Source organism: Salvelinus namaycush, unplaced genomic scaffold (assembly GCF_016432855.1).
Source record: "Salvelinus namaycush isolate Seneca unplaced genomic scaffold, SaNama_1.0 Scaffold815, whole genome shotgun sequence".
Classification (NCBI taxonomy): Eukaryota; Metazoa; Chordata; class Actinopteri; order Salmoniformes; family Salmonidae; genus Salvelinus; species Salvelinus namaycush.
This window is the reverse complement of record NW_024061548.1, coordinates 52,012-72,094: the sequence shown is the minus strand read 5'-3', so window position 1 is coordinate 72,094 and position 20,083 is coordinate 52,012. Positions and strand designations below refer to the sequence as shown.

General features: G+C 50.0%; 1 protein-coding gene across 1 annotated transcript in view; it reads right to left on the bottom strand.

Moving 5' to 3' along the window:
- The window catches only part of LOC120042931 (CD82 antigen-like), a 49,906-nt gene extending 31,616 nt beyond the window's left edge, over positions 1-18,290 (bottom strand). Inside the window, exon 1 of the mRNA XM_038987695.1 lies at positions 18,171-18,290. The gene's annotated coding sequence lies outside the window, so the exon portion shown is untranslated. The remainder of the gene's footprint in view (positions 1-18,170) is intronic.
- Between the last annotated feature and the right edge of the window lie 1,793 nt (positions 18,291-20,083).

Here is a 20,083-nt window from a genome sequence, read left to right as displayed (position 1 = left end):
GTGCAGCTCATCCAGGATGGCACATCAATGCGAGCTGTGGCAAGAAGGTTTGCTGTGTCTGTCAGCGTAGTGTCCAGAGCATGGAGGCGCTACCAGGAGACAGGCCAGTACATCAGGAGACGTGGAGGAGGCCGTAGGAGGGCAACAACCCAGCAGCAGGACCGCTACCTCCGCCTTTGTGCAAGGAGGAGCACTGCCAGAGCCCTGCAAAATGACCTCCAGCAGGCCACAAATGTGCATGTGTCTGCTCAAACGGTCAGAAACAGACTCCATGAGGGTGGTATGAGGGCCCGACGTCCACAGGTGGGGGTTGTGCTTACAGCCCAACACCGTGCAGGACGTTTGGCATTTGCCAGAGAACTCCAAGATTGGCAAATTCGCCACTGGCACCCTGTGCTCTTCACAGATGAAAGCAGGTTCACACTGAGCACATGAGCACATGTGACAGACGTGACAGAGTCTGGAGACGCCGTGGAGAACGTTCTGCTGCCTGCAACATCCTCCAGCATGACCGGTTTGGCGGTGGGTCAGTCATGGTGTGGGGTGGCATTTCTTTGGGGGGCCGCACAGCCCTCCATGTGCTCGCCAGAGGTAGCCTGACTGCCATTTGGTACCGAGATGAGATCCTCAGACCCCTTGTGAGACCATATGCTGGTGCGGTTGGCCCTGGGTTCCTCCTAATGCAAGACAATGCTAGACCTCATGTGGCTGGAGTGTGTCAGCAGTTCCTGCAAGAGGAAGGCATTGATGCTATGGACTGGCCAACCCGTTCCCCAGACCTGAATCCAATTGAGCACATCTGGGACATCATGTCTCGCTCCATCCACCAACGCCACGTTGCACCACAGACTGTCTAGGAGTTGGCGGATGCTTTAGTCCAGGTCTGGGAGGAGATCCCTCAGGAGACCATCCGCCACCTCATCAGGAGCATGCCCAGGCGTTGTAGGGAGGTCATACAGGCACGTGGAGGCCACACACACTACTGAGCCTCATTTTGACTTGTTTTAAGGACATTACATCAAAGTTGGATCAGCCTGTAGTGTGGTTTTCCACTTTAATTTTGAGTGTGACTCCAAATCCAGACCTCCATGGGTTGATACATTTGATTTCCATTGATAATTTGTGTGATTTTGTCATCAGCACATTCAACTATGTAAAGAAAAAAGTACTTAAGAATATTTCATTCATTCAGATCTAGGATGTATTATTTTAGTGTTCACTTTATTTTTTTGAGCAGTGTATATTTATATATATATAATTCCCTCTGGCATCTACATGCTCTCCTCCTCTCACCTTTTCCCTTCATTTATGGACTTGAGTACACAACACATCAGCAGTCTGTAACCAAGCCAACCGCTACACACAGCCTACATCGTTGTCACCATAGTAACGTCATAGTCAACACAGCCACTAGAACTAACGTGTTAGTAAACCTGCTACAATCATGCAGTACAGTGTACAGTCAGCAGCAAGCAGTTTAGCAGTTACACCGGCGGCCCTCCCCCCTGATGGAAATACATTTATAATTAATAAAACCAAAAGCTTACTTTGACTTGGAAGAGTTCCAGCTATAGCCAGGTAGCGAACATAGCATCCCTCTCTGTTTGAGATGGTAGTTTGATTAGGCTAAACTAGCTAGCTGCATTCAATGATAGCTAATTAAGTGAAAAATAATATACTACAAAATCTCTCTCAACAACTCACCACATTTTATGCACTGCACTGCTAACTAGCTGTAGCTTATGCTTTCAGTACAAGATCCATTCTCTGATCCCCTGATTGGGTGGACAACATGTCAGTTCGTGCTGCAAGAGCTCTCATAGGTTGGAGGACGTCCTCCGGAAGTTGTCATAATTACTGTGTAAGTCTATGGAAGGGGGTGAGAACCATGAGCCTCCTAGGTTTTGTATTGAAGTCAATGTACACAGAGGAGGATGGAAACTAACTGTCCTCCGGCTACACCATGGTGCTACCCTACAGAGTGCTGCTGAGGCTACTGGATGTAAAAACAGACTTTGTTTACTTGCTTTCTGAGGTAAAAAAAAAAAAAAACCTTGAGAAGTTCCACAGTGGTGGTGAGTTAAGACAATCAGACATACAATCAGATCCCCAAATTGGCACATTTATAGGCCTACCATTTATAGGCCTAAATTTGCGTGCAAGCCAGGTAGCCTAAACCTACTGATATGTATAAATCAGATGCACGTCCTTACTCATTTTTTATATAATTTGCCGCTGCTCGACAAACAGCCTATCGATCCAACAATCGACCAGTTGACTAAATGGGGTCAGCCCTAAAATAAACTAAAGGAAAAGTAAGGACATTCTAGACTAGATCTACATTGTTTCTAGACCAGGGATGGGCAACATTGATGTGGATGGGGGCCACAAGAAAAACAAAAACTCATCTTGAGAGGCTGCAGTGTCTCGTGGGTCTGCATATACACATCCATTTTTTTGCACGATATTCCAAATGCCTGTATGGCAAGAACCTAGTTTAGATTATTTAATGTTTTGATTTTTTAATGTTTCTGAGCGTTTAGGTCCGCTTGTTCTCATGTTGTCTTTTTGGTCTTGTCTCCTTGGCTCCTCTGTGCGTCTTCCCATTTATACCAGAGATCTGGATATAAATGACGAGATGCTCATGTCTCCGCCCTAACAATGGGAATCGTTGTCCAATGCACATTTGTGGCATGCTGGTGGTCATTTTACAGGGCTCTGGCAGTGCTCCTCCTTGCACAAAGGCGGAGGTAGCGGTCCTGCTGCTGGGTTGTTGCCCTCCTACGGCCTCCTCCACGTCCCCTGATGTACTGGCCTGTCTCCCGGTAGCGCCTCCATGCTCTGGACACTACGCTGACAGACACAGCAAACCTTCTTGCCACAGCTCGCATTGATGTGACATCCTGGATGAGCTGCACTACCTGAGCCACTTGTGTGGGTTGTAGACTCCGTCTCATGCTACCACTAGAGTGAAAGCACCGCCAGCATTCAAAAGTGACCAAAACATCAGCCAGGAAGCATAGGAACTGAGAAGTGGTCTGTGGTCACCACCTGCAGAACCACTCCTTTATTGGGGGTGTCTTGCTAATTGCCTATAATTTCCACCTTTTGTCTATTCCATTTGCACAACAGCATGTGAAATGTATTGTCAATCAGTGTTGCTTCCTAAGTGGACAGTTTGATTTCACAGAAGTGTGATTGACTTGGAGTTACATTGTGTTGTTTAAGTGTTCCCTTTATTTTTTTGAGCAGTGTATGATAACTGATGATCAATGGGCTCCACCCCGGTCAGTAATTCAACCATGCTCACTACAAGTTTAGATAGCTGGCCGCTAGACTAACTTACCAATCCCCCCCCACCCCCCCCAAAATAATGGCTGACTGCTGACGCAAAACCAATTTTTCAAAATGTCACCTTGTGTATTCTACTACTCTACCTAGCAACAGTAAGTTGAGACGCCGACTGAGTCCACCTCCGAAGGGCCTACAAAAAAGGGGCTGCCAGTTGCCCATCCCTGATTTTGACATCGTGTGTAAAAGGGATAAGAATCTGCTTTTGTTTACAGTATGTGTGTGCCAAGACACGATTCTTCCATTACTGCTGTGCCACAGGACTCTTCTTCAAATGTTAGTCTTTCTCTCCCCCATAGTAACATAGTAACTAAAACTAGGAGGAGATTAGGACATTCTATGAGAGACTGTATCTAGAGGGCCTACAGAGAGATAAAGACAGAATGTGCTTCTGTGTGTTAAAAAGGTGAAATGTACAAAGATAAGATGACTTCTGACATTTGTTGTTCTGTCTGCAGGGTGACATTAGTGTCCATTCTGACACACACGATTCCGTGCACATTACACACCTTAAGACACCGCCTCCTCTCACACTCCTGAGCTGGTTAGAGCCGTGCAGGAGGCGAGGACAAGACAATTTAGCCTATGGTTTCTTTGGGAAATGCATATCCTCTCTGGAATGGATGGATATAGACATATATACACACAGTTGAAGTCAGAAATTTACATACACCTTAGCCAAATACATTTAAACTCAGTTTTTCACAATTCCTGACATTTAATCCTTGTAAACATTCCCTGTCTTAGGTCAGTTAGGATCACCACTTTATTTTAAGAATGCGAAATGGCAGAATAATAGTAGAGAGAATGATTTATTTCAGCTTTAATTTCTCTCATCACATTCCCAGTGGGTCAGAAGATTACATACACTCAATTAGTATGTCAGCATTGCCTTTTATTTGTTTAACTTGGGTCAAACATTTTGGGAAGCATTCCACAAGCTTCCCACAATAAGTTGGGTGAATTGTGTCCCATTCCTCCTGACAGAGCTGGTGTAACTGAGTCAGGTTTGTAGGCCTCCTTGCTCGCACACGCTTTTTCAGTTCTGCCCAGTAATTTTCTATGAGATTGAGGTCAGGGCTTTGTGATGGCCACTCCAATACCTTAACTTTGTTGTCCTTAAGCCATTTTGCCACAACTTTGGAAGTATGCTTGAAGTCATTGTGCATTTGGAAGACCAAGCTTTAACTTCCTGACTGATGTCTTGAGATGTTGCTTCAATATATCCACATCATTTTCCTCCCTCATGATGCCATCTATTGTGTGAAGTGCACCAGTCCCTCCTGCAGCAAAGCACCCCCACAACATGATGCTGCCACCCCCCGTGTTTCACGGTTGGGATGGTGTTCTTCAGCTAGCAAGCATCCCCCTTTTTCCTCAAAACATAACGATGGTCATTATGGCCAAACAGTTCTATTTTTGTTTCATCAGACCAGAGGACATTTCTCCAAAAAGTACGATCTTTGTCCCCATGTGCAGTTGCAAATCGTAGTCTGGCTTTTTTAAGCAGTTTTGGAGCAGTGGCTTCTTCCTTGCTGAGCGGCCTTTCAGGCTATGTCGATATAGGACTCATTTTACTGTGGATATAGATACTTTTGTACCGGTTTCCTCCAGCATCTTCACAAGGTCCTTTGCTGTTGTTCTGGGATTGATTTTGCACTTTTCGCACCAAAGTACGTTCATTTCTAGGAGACAGAACGCGTCTCCTTCCTGAGCGGTATGACGGCTGCGTGGTCCCATGGTGTTTATACTTGCGTACTATTGTTTGTACAGATGAACGTGGTACCTTCAGGCGTTTGGAAATTGCTCCCAAGGATGAACCAGACATGGAGGTCTACAATTTTATTTCTGAGGTCTTGGCTGATTTCTTTTGATTTTCCCATGATGTCAAGCAAAGAGGCACTGAGTTTGAAGGTAGGCCTTGAAATACATCCACAGATGATACACCTCCAATTGACTCAAATGATGTCAATTAGCCTATCAGAAGCTTCTAAAGCCATGACATAATTTTCTGGAATTTTCCAAGCTATTTAAAGTCAGTCAACTTAGTGTATGTAAACTTCTGACCCACTGGAATTGTGATACAGTGAATTATAAGTGAAATAATCTGTCTGTAAACAATTGTTGGAAAAATGACTTGTGTCATGCAAAGTAGATGTCCTAACCAACTTGACAAAACTATAGTTTGTGAACAAGAAATTTGTGGAGTGGTTGAAAAACGAATTTTAATGACTCCAACCTAAGTGTATGTAAACTTCCGACTTCAACGGTATATAATGTGTTCATTAGAAGCCAATAAGAAAGCCAAACGTATAGAATGTTGTGTTTATTAGTAGCCAATAAGAAGGCTAAACAAATGTGTTTAAATTTGACAAATCAGTGCTGTAGGGTTGTCACTCTTCCAGTATCTTGATACCAGGAAGTTAGAAAGCAAAGGAAACAAAACATGCAGGGGACTTCATTTCAGGAAACACACTCCTCACGTTGTCATCCAGAGTCACAATATTTTACATAAAGTAGGTTTTTAAAAAGGACCAAAAAGTGTTTCATCTGCTTTACGTTTTATTTTGTTGCCAAGGAAAGTCTGGTCTGGTAGTACAGTCATACTGGGATTGTGACAACCCTACAAGTGCTCTCATGTGTAGAGTCAAAGAGGCTGAGTGTGGACATGTTGAACACCAGTCCTATTAGTCACTCCCATCCTACAGGCACTGGGCTGTCATCACACATCATCCTATTGGTGTGATAATGAAGCTAGAATACAGGCTTCCCCTGTTAGAGGACAAATCACACACACACACACACACACACACACCGTTTTAACGGAGCTGTCGTCCACTTGAACGAGCCTGTTCCCCAAGCAGGGCAAGGTTAAGTTTCATCAGCGTTCAGCTGGTCTAGCCAGTCTCTGGTGAAGTCTCTGGTGAAGTCTCTGGTGAAGTCTCTGGTGAAGTCTCTGGTGAAGTCTCTGGTTAAGTCTCTGGTTAAGTCTCTGGTTAAGTCTCTGGTTAAGTCTCTGGTTAAGTCTCTGGTTAAGTCTCTGGTTAAGTCTCTGGTTAAGTCTCTGGTTAAGTCTCTGGTGAAGTCTCTGGTGAAGTCTCTGGTGAAGTCTCTGGTGAAGTCTCTGGTTAAGTCTCTGGTTAAGTCTCTGGTTAAGTCTCTGGTTAAGTCTCTGGTGAAGTCTCTGGTTAAGTCTCTGGTGAAGTCTCTGGTGAAGTCTCTGGTTAAGTCTCTGGTTAAGTCTCTGGTTAAGTCTCTGGTTAAGTCTCTGGTTAAGTCTCTGGTGAAGTCTCTGGTGAAGTCTCTGGTGAAGTCTCTGGTGAAGTCTCTGGTGAAGTCTCTGGTGAAGTCTCTGGTGAAGTCTCTGGTGAAGTCTCTGGTGAAGTCTCTGGTGAAGTCTCTGGTGAAGTCTCTGGTGAAGTCTCTGGTTAAGTCTCTGGTTAAGTCTCTGGTTAAGTCTCTGGTTAAGTCTCTGGTTAAGTCTCTGGTTAAGTCTCTGGTTAAGTCTCTGGTTAAGTCTCTGGTTAAGTCTCTGGTTAAGTCTCTGGTTAAGTCTCTGGTTAAGTCTCTGGTTAAGTCTCTGGTTAAGTCTCTGGTGAAGACTACACACATGCTCAAAACACTTTTCTCCAAACCCACACAACACGTCCCTTAACAACACCTGCCCTCATTAACAAAACTCTTGCACCCATTGGCCCCCTCTTCTACATCTCACACACCAGAGCCAACATCCTCCAGCAACCATCCTCTAGCCTCACAGACAGACAGGACAAGACAAGACAGGCAGACAGGACAAGACAGACAGACAGACGGGACAGACGGGACAGACGGGACAGACGGGACAGACGGGACAGACGGGACAGACGGGACAGACGGGACAGACAGACGGGACAGACAGGCAGACAGACAGGCAGACAGACGGGACAGATAGACAGACAGACGGGACAGATAGACAGACAGAGCCCTGCTTTGAGTTGGCCCCCAAAACAAAGGCAGCTTTCAGCCACTCTGATCCCTGAACAAAAGGAGAAACTCAGCACGGAGAGGAGAGAGAGAGGACCAGTCCACTCCAGCCGTACATTCAAACAGCGTTCCAAATCACACCCTATTCCCTATGTAGCTCGCTACTTTGGACCAGGGTGCATAGGGCTCTGTTCAAAAAGTATTGCACTAGATAGGGAATATGGCGTCAGTTGGGACACAGGCCTTTTCTCTACAACAGCAGACAGATATGAAAGATGTCCCCTTTCTCACCAGAACAATGATTAGTTATGACCAAGTGACCTGAGGCTGTTTTTAAAAGGTGTAAAACTATCCCTGCCTGGTTATCTGGGCTGGGAGGGCCAGAGAAACAAGGGGGTTGAGGTAACTGGGCTGGGAGGACTAGAGAAACAAGGGGGTTGAGGTAACTGGGCTGGGAGGACTAGAGAAACAAGGGGGGTTGAGGTAACTGGGCTGGGAGGACTAGAGAAACAAGGGGGGTTGAGGTAACTGGGCTGGGAGGACTAGAGAAACAAGGGGGGTTGAGGTAACTGGGCTGGGAGGACTAGAGAAACAAGGGGGGTTGAGGTAACTGGGCTGGGAGGACTAGAGAAACAAGGGGGGTTGAGGTAACTGGGCTGGGAGGACTAGAGAAACAAGGGGGGTTGAGGTAACTGGGCTGGGAGGACTAGAGAAACAAGGGGGGTTGAGGTAACTGGGCTGGGAGGACTAGAGAAACAAGGGGGGTTGAGGTAACTGGGCTGGGAGGACTAGAGAAACAAGGGGGGTTGAGGTAACTGGGCTGGGAGGGCCAGAGAAACAAGGGGGTTGAGGTAACTGGGCTGGGAGGGCCAGAGAAACAAGGGGGTTGAGGTAACTGGGCTGGGAGGGCCAGAGAAACAAGGGGGGTTGAGGTAACTGGGCTGGGAGGACTAGAGAAACAAGGGGGGTTGAGGTAACTGGGCTGGGAGGGCTAGAGAAACAAGGGAGTGTAGGGTGAGGATCAGAAAGGGGGTGAGAGGTGTCAACAGTGAGGGGTGCAGCCTGGACTTGTCAGCAGCGCGAGCCCCAACAGTCATGGGCTGAGTCCCAAATGGCACCCTGGCCATAGGACTCTGGTTAAAAGTAGTGTAATATATAATGGCACCCTGGCCATAGGACTCTGGTTAAAAGTAGTGTAATATATAATGGCACCCTGGCCATAGGACTCTGGTTAAAAGTAGTGTAATATATAATGGCACCCTGGCCATAGGACTCTGGTTAAAAGTAGTGTAATATATAATGGCACCCTGGCCATAGGACTCTGGTTAAAAGTAGTGTAATATATAATGGCACCCTGGCCATAGGACTCTGGTTAAAAGTAGTGTAATATATAATGGCACCCTGGCCATAGGACTCTGGTTAAAAGTAGTGTAATATATAATGGCACCCTGGCCATAGGACTCTGGTTAAAAGTAGTGTAATATATAATGGCACCCTGGCCATAGGACTCTGGTTAAAAGTAGTGTAATATATAATGGCACCCTGGCCATAGGACTCTGGTTAAAAGTAGTGTAATATATAATGGCACCCTGGCCATAGGACTCTGGTTAAAAGTAGTGTAATATATAATGGCACCCTGGCCATAGGACTCTGGTTAAAAGTAGTGTAATATATAATGGCACCCTGGCCATAGGACTCTGGTTAAAAGTAGTGTAATATATAATGGCACCCTGGCCATAGGACTCTGGTTAAAAGTAGTGTAATATATAATGGCACCCTGGCCATAGGACTCTGGTTAAAAGTAGTGTAATATATAATGGCACCCTGGCCATAGGACTCTGGTTAAAAGTAGTGTAATATATAATGGCACCCTGGCCATAGGACTCTGGTTAAAAGTAGTGTAATATATAATGGCACCCTGGCCATAGGACTCCACTGATGGTAACAGAACCAGTTTGGACCTCCCAGACAACTTCATTCAGACTCCTCCTGTGACGTTCCCATGACAACCGACCGGGGGGGGGGGGGGGGGGGGGGGAGGGGGTAGGAGAATGGAGAGGGGTGTTTGTCTGAATGAGGGAGGCTCCTGCTGAGAAAGAAGTCTCACGCTTGGCCCCCCCTAACCCCCCCCCCCCCCTCTTACATAGTCCCCCCCAACTACCAGGGACATGTAAACAGAGGAGAAACACATGGTCCAGAGCCTAGTAGTTACAGGGGTGCTATGTTCTCTACTGTGGCTGCAAGGATTAGGGACTATTTAGAGTTTTGGGTTCAACGTTTGAATTTGAAGAGTTCATCTGATTCAATGACGTCCTTTTGAATAAAGAAACAACCTGTTGGGTCAAACCACTACAGACGTCCTCCCACTGGTAGAGCAGCTGGTGGACCGTCCTCCCACTGGTAGAGCAGCTGGTGGACCGTCCTCCCACTGGTAGAGCAGCTGGTGGACCGTCCTCCCACTGGTAGAGCAGCTGGTGGGCCGTCCTCCCACTGGTAGAGCAGCTGGTGATTGGTGGGCCGTCCTCCCACTGGTAGAGCAGCTGGTGATTGGTGGGCCGTCCTCCCGCTGGTAGAGCAGCTGGTGATTGGTGGGCCGTCCTCCCGCTGGTAGAGCAGCTGGTGACTGGTGGACCGTCCTCCCGCTGGTAGAGCAGCTGGTGGTTGGTGGACCGTCCTCCCACTGGTAGAGCAGCTGGTGACTGGTGGACCGTCCTCCCACTGGTAGAGCAGCTGGTGACTGGTGGACCGTCCTCCCACTGGTAGAGCAGCTGGTGACTGGTGGACCGTCCTCCCACTGGTAGAGCAGCTGGTGACTGGTGGACCGTCCTCCCACTGGTAGAGCAGCTGGTGACTGGTGGACCGTCCTCCCACTGGTAGAGCAGCTGGTGACTGGTGGACCGTCCTCCCACTGGTAGAGCAGCTGGTGACTGGTGGACCGTCCTCCCACTGGTAGAGCAGCTGGTGATTGGTGGACCGTCCTCCCACTGGTAGAGCAGCTGGTGATTGGTGGACCGTCCTCCCACTGGTAGAGCAGCTGGTGATTGGTGGACCGTCCTCCCACTGGTAGAGCAGCTGTTGATTGGTGGACCGTCCTCCCACTGGTAGAGCAGCTGTTGATTGGTGGACCGTCCTCCCACTGGTAGAGCAGCTGTTGATTGGTGGGCCGTCCTCCCACTGGTAGAGCAGCTGGTGACTGGTGGACCGTCCTCCCACTGGTAGAGCAGCTGTTGATTGGTGGGCCGTCCTCCCACTGGTAGAGCAGCTGGTGACTGGTGGACCGTCCTCCCACTGGTAGAGCAGCTGGTGATTGGTGGGCCGTCCTCCCACTGGTAGAGCAGCTGGTGACTGGTGGACCGTCCTCCCACTGGTAGAGCAGCTGGTGACTGGTGGACCGTCCTCCCACTGGTAGAGCAGCTGGTGACTGGTGGACCGTCCTCCCACTGGTAGAGCAGCTGGTGACTGGTGGACCGTCCTCCCACTGGTAGAGCAGCTGGTGACTGGTGGACCGTCCTCCCACTGGTAGAGCAGCTGGTGACTGGTGGACCGTCCTCCCACTGGTAGAGCAGCTGGTGACTGGTGGACCGTCCTCCCACTGGTAGAGCAGCTGTTGACTGGTGGGCCGTCCTCCCACTGGTAGAGCAGCTGTTGATTGGTTGACCGTCCTCCCACTGGTAGAGCAGCTGGTGACCGGTGGACCGTCCTCCCACTGGTAGAGCAGCTGGTGACCGGTGGACCGTCCTCCCACTGGTAGAGCAGCTGGTGACCGGTGGACCGTCCTCCCACTGGTAGAGCAGCTGGTGACCGGTGGACCGTCCTCCCACTGGTAGAGCAGCTGGTGACCGGTGGGCCGTCCTCCCACTGGTAGAGCAGCTGGTGACTGGTGGACCGTCCTCCCACTGGTAGAGCAGCTGGTGACCGGTGGACCGTCCTCCCACTGGTAGAGCAGCTGGTGGTTGGTGGGCCGTCCTCCCACTGGTAGAGCAGCTGGTGGTTGGTGGGCCGTCCTCCCACTGGTAGAGCAGCTGGTGGTTGGTGGGCCGTCCTCCCACTGGTAGAGCAGCTGGTGGTTGGTGGGCCGTCCTCCCACTGGTAGAGCAGCTGGTGGTTGGTGGGCCGTCCTCCCACTGGTAGAGCAGCTGGTGGTTGGTGGGCCGTCCTCCCACTGGTAGAGCAGCTGGTGATTGGTTGGCCGTCCTCCCACTGGTAGAGCAGCTGTTGATTGGTTGACCGTCCTCCCACTGGTAGAGCAGCTGGTGATTGGTGGGCCGTCCTCCCACTGGTAGAGCAGCTGGTGATTGGTGGGCCGTCCTCCCACTGGTAGAGCAGCTGGTGATTGGTGGGCCGTCCTCCCACTGGTAGAGCAGCTGGTGACTGGTGGACCGTCCTCCCACTGGTAGAGCAGCTGGTGACTGGTGGACCGTCCTCCCACTGGTAGAGCAGCTGTTGATTGGTTGACCGTCCTCCCACTGGTAGAGCAGCTGGTGACCGGTGGACCGTCCTCCCACTGGTAGAGCAGCTGGTGACCGGTGGACCGTCCTCCCACTGGTAGAGCAGCTGGTGACCGGTGGGCCGTCCTCCCACTGGTAGAGCAGCTGGTGACCGGTGGACCGTCCTCCCACTGGTAGAGCAGCTGGTGACCGGTGGACCGTCCTCCCACTGGTAGAGCAGCTGGTGACCGGTGGACCGTCCTCCCACTGGTAGAGCAGCTGGTGACCGGTGGACCGTCCTCCCACTGGTAGAGCAGCTGGTGACCGGTGGGCCGTCCTCCCACTGGTAGAGCAGCTGGTGACTGGTGGACCGTCCTCCCACTGGTAGAGCAGCTGGTGATTGGTGGGCCGTCCTCCCACTGGTAGAGCAGCTGGTGATTGGTGGGCCGTCCTCCCACTGGTAGAGCAGCTGGTGATTGGTGGGCCGTCCTCCCACTGGTAGAGCAGCTGGTGATTGGTTGGCCGTCCTCCCACTGGTAGAGCAGCTGGTGATTGGTGGGCCGTCCTCCCACTGGTAGAGCAGCTGGTGATTGGTGGGCCGTCCTCCCACTGGTAGAGCAGCTGGTGATTGGTGGACCGTCCTCCCACTGGTAGAGCAGCTGGTGATTGGTGGGCCGTCCTCCCACTGGTAGAGCAGCTGGTGATTGGTGGGCCGTCCTCCCACTGGTAGAGCAGCTGGTGATTGGTGGGCCGTCCTCCCACTGGTAGAGCAGCTGGTGATTGGTGGGCCGTCCTCCCACTGGTAGGGCAGCTGGTGATTGGTGGGCCGTCCTCCCACTGGTAGAGCAGCTGGTGATTGGTGGGCCGTCCTCCCACTGGTAGAGCAGCTGGTGATTGGTGGGCCGTCCTCCCACTGGTAGAGCAGCTGGTGATTGGTGGGCCGTCCTCCCACTGGTAGAGCAGCTGGTGATTGGTGGGCCGTCCTCCCACTGGTAGAGCAGCTGGTGATTGGTGGGCCGTCCTCCCACTGGTAGAGCAGCTGGTGATTGGTGGTCTTGATTCATCAACAGTTCATGTAGTCTACCACTAACAAGCCTAGAAAGCAGGTGATCTGCGTCCCAGACTGGCACCTAGGCTACATGAACAACATCTCCCTCAGATATGACCGTTTCTATGTCCCAGTGTGACACCCAACCTACAGCGTCAGTCTGGACACACGACCTACAGCGTCAGTCTGGACACACGACCTACAGCGTCAGTCTGGACACACGACCTACAGCGTCAGTCTGGACACACGACCTACAGCGTCAGTCTGGACACACGACCTACAGCGTCAGTCTGGACACACTACCTACAGCGTCAGTCTGGACACACGACGTACAGCGTCAGTCTGGACACACGACGTACAGCGTCAGTCTGGACACACGACGTACAGCGTCAGTCTGACACACACACCTGCAATGCAGGCAAACTGCAATCATGTTCATAAGAAACTGTTTGAAATGATTTACTGTGTTAGAGTCAAACGCAAAACATAAAACATTAAAAAACAAGACTTAAACTTTCTGTACTCGGGCCTTTCCATCAGAAAGGACCATGAGCTCCCAGAAGCCTCAGAAAACAGACGCCCCCCCCCCCCCGAGATTTGTCTTTGATTCAGCTGAAACCAACTTCATTAAATTGCTATCAATCAAGTTAGAGACGCTATCTTGTCTAACTATCTTAGCTGACATGCCTGCTGGCAAGCTTGGTAGACTTTAGAAATAAAGCAAGCAATAACTAAAATGTAGTGAATAACTCACATTCCTTTTCAGTCTTTTACCCAGATTTGAGAAGAGGGGCACAGAAGCATATATATCTTCTTTAATATAAATAAACCACCAGTCAGGAGGAGACAGACAGCTCAAGAGGAATGCTTAAATATGCAGAAAAATAGACATTCAAATCCATAATTATGCATCTCTGTTTATTACAGATCAGGGACCAATGTCGTCATTTTGTTACCGTAATTCCCGTTAATGGGTGTAAATCCATTTCACGTATTGTAGTTCAATAACCAAAACAAAAAAAAGGAGAGAGATTTTCAAACTCAAGGTTCCATGTCATAGCTGACAGACAGTTCTATCTGCAGACATCTTTGAATCTGAATTCAGAGCAGATATTTAGCAGGGTGTTTGTGGGAAAAGGTTTGAATCTGAATTCAGAGCAGATATTTAAACAGGGTGTTTGTGGGAAAAGGTTTGCATCTGAATTCAGAGCAGATATTTAACAGGGTGTTTGTGGGAAAAGGTTTGAATCTGAATTCAGAGCAGATATTTAAACAGGGTGTTTGTGGGAAAACGTGGTCATAAAACACAGAGGGAGATTTTACAGTAATTCTGTTAACAAAGTCTACATCTGCACAGTTTCTTCCACTAAGTTAGTTTTTGCTACATTTACCAGCGACACTTGTTCAACGTAGTCCTGGTGCATAGACTTGTTTGGTTCTATAAACATTCAAATACAGTTTGTGTTTGGCATATATTTTAAAGTGTAATTTCGTTACCGTGGAATTGCCCACTCGTAGTACAATGATCCCATTCAACACACAATTCACAATCAACTTAACTTGAAAACTAACTAAAAAACCACATTCATTTATATTTATTCTGGGTATGTGAACAGATCTTAAGGGTTGGGCCAGTAACAACTACGTTGGCCACATCTTTCCTTCTATCTCTAAAACACAGGGGAAAAACCCAACCAAGTCCAGCGAGGGGATCAGATCAACAACTAAAGTAAAAGTGAAAGAAAGTCTCTCAGCCAGTCATCTCTGGCATCGATGAGAGAGGAACGTCCACACTGGGAGACTGGCCAACTGATGTCATCGGTATACTCACCACCCACCCACTGATGTGGGCATCCTAATGGTATCACCAGTCACACACGCAGCTAGCTCTGCCCACCAGTCACACACGCAGCCCGCTCTGCCCACCAGTCACACACACGCAGCCCGCTCTGCCCACCAGTCACACACACGCAGCCCGCTCTGCCCACCAGTCACACACACGCAGCCCGCTCTGCCCACCAGTCACACACACGCAGCCCGCTCTGCCCACCAGTCACACACACGCAGCCCGCTCTGCCCACCAGTCACACACACGCAGCCAGCTCTGCCCACCAGTCACACACACGCAGCCAGCTCTGCCCACCAGTCACACACACGCAGCCAGCTCTGCCCACCAGTCACACACACGCAGCCAGCTCTGCCCACCAGTCACACACACGCAGCCAGCTCTGCCCACCAGTCACACACACGCAGCCAGCTCTGCCCACCAGTCACACACACGCAGCCAGCTCTGCCCACCAGTCACACACACGCAGCCAGCTCTGCCCACCAGTCACACACACGCAGCCAGCTCTGCCCACCAGTCACACACACGCAGCCAGCTCTGCCCACCAGTCACACACACGCAGCCAGCTCTGCCCACCAGTCACACACACGCAGCCAGCTCTGCCCACCAGTCACACACACGCAGCCAGCTCTGCCCACCAGTCACACACACGCAGCCAGCTCTGCCCACCAGTCACACACACGCAGCCACAGCCTCTGCCCACCAGTCACACACACGCAGCCAGCTCTGCCCACCAGTCACACACACGCAGCCAGCTCTGCCCACCAGTCACACACACGCAGCCAGCTCTGCCCACCAGTCACACACACGCAGCCAGCTCTGCCCACCAGTCACACACACGCAGCCAGCTCTGCCCACCAGTCACACACACGCAGCCAGCTCTGCCCACCAGTCACACACACGCAGCCAGCTCTGCCCACCAGTCACACACACGCAGCCAGCTCTGCCCACCAGTCACACACACGCAGCCAGCTCTGCCCACCAGTCACACACACGCAGCCAGCTCTGCCCACCAGTCACACACACGCAGCCAGCTCTGCCCACCAGTCACACACACGCAGCCAGCTCTGCCCACCAGTCACACACACGCAGCCAGCTCTGCCCACCAGTCACACACACGCAGCCAGCTCTGCCCACCAGTCACACACACGCAGCCAGCTCTGCCCACCAGTCACACACACGCAGCCAGCTCTGCCCACCAGTCACACACACGCAGCCAGCTCTGCCCACCAGTCACACACACGCAGCCAGCTCTGCCCACCAGTCACACACACGCAGCCAGCTCTGCCCACCAGTCACACACACGCAGCCAGCTCTGCCCACCAGTCACACACACGCAGCCAGCTCTGCCCACCAGTCACACACACGCAGCCAGCTCTGCCCACCAGTCACACACACGCAGCCAGCTCTGCCCACCAGTCACACACACGCAGCCAGCTCTGCCCACCAGTCACACACACGCAGCCAGCTCTGCCCACCAGTCACACACACGCAGCCAGCTCTGCCCACCAGTCACACACACGCAGCCAGCTCTGCCCACCAGTCACACACACGCAGCCAGCTCTGCCCACCAGTCACACACACGCAGCCAGCTCTGCCCACCAGTCACACACACGCAGCCAGCTCTGCCCACCAGTCACACACACGCAGCCAGCTCTGCCCACCAGTCACACACACGCAGCCAGCTCTGCCCACCAGTCACACACACGCAGCCAGCTCTGCCCACCAGTCACACACACGCAGCCAGCTCTGCCCACCAGTCACACACACGCAGCCAGCTCTGCCCACCAGTCACACACGCAGCCAGCTCTGCCCACCAGTCACACACGCAGCCAGCTCTGCCCACCAGTCACACACGCAGCCAGCTCTGCCCACCAGTCACACACGCAGCCAGCTCTGCCCACCAGTCACACACGCAGCTAGCTCTGCCCACCAGTCACACACAGCTCGCTCTGCCAACCAGTCACACACAGCTCTGATGTTACAGAGAGGAGATATGAAACAAGACTGATAGTCGGATGTTAAAGAGAGGAGATATGAAACAAGACTGATAGTGGTCACACTACACTGGTCTGGTAGGAACAAGTTACTAAACTACCTCTGTTCTGGACCATCACTGGTCTGGTAGGAACAAGTTACTAAACTACCTCTGTTCTGGGTCATCACTGGTCTGGTAGGAACAAGTTACTACACTACCTCTGTTCTGGGTCATCACTGGTCTGATAGGAACAAGTTACTAAACTACCTCTGTTCTGGGTCATCACTGGTCTGGGTCATCACTGGTCTGGTAGGAACAAGTTACTAAACTACCTCTGTTCTGGGTCATCACTGGTCTGGTAGGAACAAGTTACTAAACTACATCTGTTCTGGACCATCACTGGTCTGGTAGGAACAAGTTACTAAACTACCTCTGTTCTGGGTCATCACTGGTCTGGTAGGAACAAGTTACTAAACTACATCTGTTCTGGACCATCACTGGTCTGGTAGGAACAAGTTACTAAACTACCTCTGTTCTGGGCCCGTGTTCAAAACAGGAGCGCTGATCTAGGATCAGGTCCCCCTCTGTCCATGTAATATTATCCATTACAACTATAAGACAAAACAGATGCGAGATCAGCCTTGAGATAATATAATATACATGGCCCTGGCCAAAAACAGTGAATGCTGCTGGTAAAGTACTTGGCAGTATGTTCCATGTGTCGGAAGTATAATCTACACAACAGAATGTGTGGAGGTCAGTGGATGTAAGGATACCGCACTGCTCAAAACTCCGTTTAAGTTTGAACGTTTACACACAATATCAAATACAACGGGAAAGAATGTAACTTATACCAACGTGGTCGGCCATTCCAGACCAGCTAATGGACGAAGAAAAACCTCAATCAGATGCCTTGTTTTTTTCATAACAATAGAATAAACCCTTCCTCTGTCAGAGACTGAAAAGGCGTGTTTCAGACTTCCATATTCAATTTCACCATTTAAAAAAAAGGCCTGTTCACGCCTCTCAAAAAAATGTTTTTTATATATATATAACACTACAAGAAACGTTGCAATGTTGAACAAAAAAAGTGTGCATATTTTTATCATGATGCATCGACAATGATGATTCAGCATATAACTTCGCTACAAATGGATCCACATCATCAGGAGACGATGGTAACGTTCTGGTTAGAAAGTTTAAATGTCTGGGAAACGACTGGTCTCAATTCCAGACGTCGGCGCTTGAGTGCTGGTGTTCAACCAACAGTTCCACACATCGCACGCCACATCACCAGTAACGGAAGAAAACACAGCACCATTTTACCATTCAAAAGATTATATCCCCGAATTCTGTTTAAATTCAGAATTCTACATACATCCCCCATTCCACTTGTTTTTCTCTTCCAAAGGGCTCATCAAAATGTCAAGCGTGTCAAACCCCAAAAACAATTGCACTTCTATCCAAGGAAAAACGTAGGCTAACCATTTGCAAAAAAAACTACAAATCATATTGTGCAATACCAATGCGCAAAGTTTGCCTGGTATAATTACTTACGGTTTGGCGTAAAGTTTGTAGGGGGGAATAAAAGTTGGTGCAACGGAGTGGTTTGTCTCCTTGTCCTGTTGTGTGTGAGCTGTCTGTCTGTTGGACTTTGGACTGGTAATAACAAAGCCAAACCAAGAGTAAACAACACGACGCGGAACGGAGAAGCGTGGAGATCCTAGCTCTAGTCCCGGGCGTTACGTAACCAGCTGTTAACTTTTAGAAACGCTGTCAGCAACAAGCATGTTAGTGTAACGGCTCGGAACAGAGCTAGGGAATCCTCTGCAGTCTCCCACCATTTTAGCGAGCTTGCGCGCAATGCCCTTCTTTAACCCCTAAATCCCCGTGACGCTCGAGTGTAATTATCATGTCTGTATAGAACAAACATCAGATGCATTGATTGGGTAGGCCTACACATTGTATTTCTTTCGTATACCATTGCACGTGGACCTACATTGAGGTATAAGTCAACGCGGATGATGTAGTGAAGAGACGTTTGACTTTATAGATGTGTTTTAGTGCAGGTTGACAGTAGGTTGATGCTGTCTGTAGGAGCTATTCTGTCCTGAAACCATTCATCTGTGGCCCCAAAGCTGCAGCTACTAATAGCAACATGATACCCTGTGGTGCAGAGTCTATTCAGATCATCTCATTGGACAGATAGAGGCAGTACCCCCGTGACCGGCAGGTGGTTACAGCGTTGGACTAGTAACCGAAAGGTTGCTGGATCGAATCCCCAGAGCTGACGAGGTAAAAATCTGTCGTTCTGCCCCTGAACAAGGCAGTTAAACCCACTGTTCCCCGGTAGGCCGTCATTGTAAATAAGAATTTGTTCTTAACTGACTTGCCTAGTTAAATAAAGTGTAATGAACGTTAAACAGACAGGTACCCAGGCTAGGGTTAATGTGCTAATGGTTCTCTAAGGAGTGTAATGAACGTTAAACAGACGGGTACCCAGGCTAGGGTTAATGTGCTAATGGTTCTCTAAGGAGTGTAATGAACGTTAAACAGACGGGTACCCAGGCTAGGGTTAATGTGCTAGTGGTTCTCTAAGGAGTGTAATGAACCTTAAACAGACGGGTACCCAGGCTAGGGTTAATGTGCTAATGGTTCTCTAAGGAGTGTAATGAACGTTAAACAGACGGGTACCCAGGCTAGGGTTAATGTGCTAATGGTTCTCTAAGGAGTGTAATGAACGTTAAACAGACGGGTACCCAGGCTAGGGTTAATGTGCTAACGGTTCTCTAAGGAGTGTAATGAACGTTAAACAGATGGGTACCCAGGCTAGGGTTAATGTGCTAATGGTTCACTAAGGAGTGTAATGAACGTTAAACAGACGGGTACCCAGGCTAGGGTTAATGTGCTAACGGTTCTCTAAGGAGTGTAATGAACGTTAAACAGATGGGTACCCAGGCTAGGGTTTCCCCGTAGAAATATAATGATTCTATTGATCGTCATGGTGATCATTGTAATTGTAATGGGCTGGCCAGCCCTGCTCCGTGCGCTAGGCAGTGACACATAGCAGTACTCAGTAACAACAGAGAGAAGCTACACAGAAGAGGCCACTGTACTCAGCCTTGCATGCTACCATGCACCAGGCCAGGCGGCTAGCTAACACCATCCACTATTGATTGACCTGCATGGGTAGAGTAGTGAGGTCAGGCTCAGACCAAGGCTAGGCCAGGCGGCTAGCCAACACCCTCCACTATTGATTGACCTGCCTGGAGGGGGGGGGGGGGGGGGGGTTAGCAGAGTAGTGATGTCAGGCTCAGACCAAGGCAGGGCATTAAGTAACACAATACAATACAATCGTCCGTTCACCTCCAACGTACACAGATGATACATGCAGTATGGCGCTATACTTGTGGTTCAATGGGATGCTGTGTTCTAACACGGTCATGTAGGATTGTATGAAATGGTCCAGG